We start from the raw sequence: 3,550 nt of genomic DNA on the forward strand, positions 1-3,550 counted from the left end.
CTCACACCTTAAAAAAAAGGACACAGCCCATATAGAATTGTCTGCAAACACATATACAAAGATCTGGAAGGGAGCTGCAGCTTTTTCTTTGGTGACAAGGAAAAAACAAGTATGAAACAAACATAAAACCTGGGTCTTTGTTCATCTAGAAAATGACAAGGAAGAAAGTTCCTTGGGGAGTTCTTAACTCATAAATTCTAAGCTTCTAAGCTTATATGAGACAATTCTGATTTGGTGTCCTGAATATCATAAACCACATAATTTTCCTCAATAATTTTAACAAGACCAGATTTTCTGATAAACTGACAATTTAAAGACACAAAAGTGAGGAGACATTTCTCTTAAGGTTGACATCTATGAGTCATATACATATATATGATCTAGTCATCTCAGGTATATGCACTGCCAGGGTATACTACAAGATTTGTAAAGATTGGCCGCCAACATAAGAAGGACCTGGAGCTGTTGAAACAAGTCCAGATGAGTGCCATGAAAATGATCAGAGGGCTGGAGCAGCTCTCCTATGAAGACAGGCTGAGAGAGTTGGAGTTGTTCAGCCTGGAGAAGAGAAGACTCCAGGGGGACCTTAGAGCAGCCGTCTAGTACCTGAAGAAGCTACAGGAAAGCTGGGGAGAGACTTTTTACAAGGGCATGGAGTGATGATAAGATGAAGGGAAATGGTTTTAAACCAAAAGAGGGGAGACTTAGATTATATATTAGGAAGAAATTATTCACTCTGGGATTGGTGAGAGACTGAAACAGGTTTCCCAGGATGATTTTGGATGACTCATCCCTGGAAGTGTTCAAGGGCAGGTCGGATGAGGCTTTGAGCAATATGGTCTAGAGAGAGGTGTTCCTGCCCATGGCAGAGGGGTTGGAACTGAACTATCTTCAATGTCCCTTCCAAATCAAACCACTCTAGAACTGCCACCTTGGAATTCCAGTGGACAAACTTTGACCTGTTTTGGAGACTGGTTGACAGAGTCCCTTGGGAGGCAGTCCTGAAGGGCAAAGGAGTCGAGGAAGGCTGGGCATTTTTCAAGAAGGAAGTCTTAAAGGCAGGGGAACAGGTGTTTAAGAAACTATAGATGTGTTGCTTAGGAACATGGTTCAAGCATTGCAATGCATAGCATTAAGTTAATGGTTGGTAGGGGGAGGTTGTGGTTAGACTCAATGATTTTAAAAGCTTTTTCCAACTAGAATGTATCTGTGATTCTATGAATATTAAGTGTTTCTGGTTAACTAGAAAGTCCAAATGTAGAAGTCAGTGCTTACAATGCCTTACATGCAGAGGCTTAATTTCCTCAGGGTTTTCTCCAGGAAAAAAAATTCCCCCCAGGAAAATCCAGCATTTCCTCCAGCAAATTACTCAAATGTTCATTTCACTGTTACAAAGTGCATCTGAGCTCTGATACAAATTTTTCTGGCTTCAGCTTTCTCCCAGAGCTGGCAGAATGTTTTGGGAAAAATAACGAAAAACCAACATCCAACAAAATAAACTTTAAGAAGAAGCAGAAATTCATGCAGGAAGTGTTTCCACTTTTCCTGTATTTGTTAATAAATGTCCTTACTTGGTTGTTGCCTCCTGTTATGACTTTGTTCACTTTGTCCCCATGTGGATAAATGAATTGTGATTATTTCACCTTGTGACCTCCTCTTGGATACGCTGCTGCTGAAGCCTTGTAAGTTTTTTATGAACAGAAATTCTTCAGGCCATACATTATGTCTGCAGATTTTTTCTCTGAACGTCCCAAACCTTCACATGTTAGTGAAACATGAACACTAGAAATAAACACTATTTTTTTCCCATTAGTGCTGTAACCAAAAGTAAATACTGTTTCTCTCAAGAAAAAAAATTACTTTTTATTATAACGTTTTGTTAAATGTTCAAATTCCTTATGTTTTCGTGACAGCTTCAGTAATTTTCAAAGATTTTATTTTCCAGAACAAGTTGTGTAGGAAAGTCTTTGTTTCCAAGGTATATGATGATATATTTGACTACCCTCAGATTAACAGGGTTTGCTGAGCAGCATAACATTATATTGCTAACATACTATTTATACATCTTTTTTTTTGTGTTAGCTTTATACTTAATCAGTTATGATTTTGCAGATCATGGATAAAATACATTGAATATAAGTACTCAGGGAGCTGCTCTTCTGGGACACTTGAGCTATCCTCTGCTGAATGGCAATTTTTTCTTAGTGGTAGTTCTAGATTATTAGTCAGTTTTTAACTAATGCATTAAATGCAAATTATTGTGTATAAATCAGGACAAAAGCAATAGAAAACACCTTGGCAATTTGGGTCAGGTCCAATAAGTTAAGTTCCTTTCCTAATAACAAGATATTTGTTATGTAGTTGTGAGGAAAGAACAGTTATAAGAAGCAATCAGGTGAAACAGATGCCCATTCCTTAACTTCTCAAAGTTTTGAAGGAACAAAATGGAAGTGAACTTTGCACGGTGAAGGTGCGTGTTAAAAAAAGCACTAAAGGCACTGAAAAAAAGTGAAAAACAAAACTGAACAGAAGATAAAAGAGTACAATCAACATAAGCACAGCAGGACAGACTTTGAGTGCCATGGATAAGAAAAGGGTTCTCTTATTCCAAGCTTGTGGAATGGCAGTTTTACTCTTTGCTTGATTTATATTGTGCCCCTTCTATGGAATCAATTGCTTCAATGCTGGCAAGAGCTCTGTGCTGTTCCATTAAATGTAAGGCCCACTGTGCTACAGGGCACTGATTAGCATGGGTGGCAACAGACAAGAAAGCCTGAAAATTCATTGCAGCCATGTTTTTAAAACCTATCAAGCTGTAACTTAACAAAAAGCCCAATTAGTGCCCAGATATCTTGTTGTTTTTTTCTGTTGTGGTGGTTTGTTGTTTTTTGTTTTTGTTGGTTTTTTTTTTTTCTCTCTGGTTGTGGCATTACCATTGTTAAAATATATTGAAACTAATGTATAATTCCCAGAGTGTAAAATGATATTACAAAATAAATATTCTAAATTAACTGTTCTCTATCCTGTATTTGCAAACCAAGATGTGGAAATGCACTATTGTATGGATGATAAATGAAGATCAGCTTGAATTTGTGAAGCTATTATTATATATACCCTGCAAATGAATAATGAAATAACATTTCTCCACCCACATGCACATGATCTATTTCTGATGTGTTAAAATTAGTAATTTCAATTATTCTTTTTAATTTTCTCCCCTAATAGACCATTCTTGATATTTGGATGCATTTAACTAGAAACATTAATGTATCCTTTTTATACCACAGGAAACAAAAAAAAGAGGTTTGGCTTTTTAATATTTTTTTGCTCCTTGAAAGAATATTTCTAAGTAAACATTAGTGTCGGGATCCACTGAAACATGATTTTACAGGTCTTTAAGTGAAGACATGTAAGGTGTAAATTCATTACACTTTTATAAAATGATAGTTTAGGACTGTGACATTTTTCATTATTTTTTTGATGCTTTCATTACTTAAAATTTAATTTTTGGTAAAATTTTGCATGTAATGGTCTTGATGTGTGCAAGTTT

The sequence above is a fragment of the Chaetura pelagica genome, unplaced genomic scaffold (genome assembly GCF_000747805.2).
Source record: "Chaetura pelagica isolate M959 unplaced genomic scaffold, ChaPel_1.0 scaffold46, whole genome shotgun sequence".
Classification (NCBI taxonomy): domain Eukaryota; kingdom Metazoa; phylum Chordata; class Aves; order Apodiformes; family Apodidae; genus Chaetura; species Chaetura pelagica.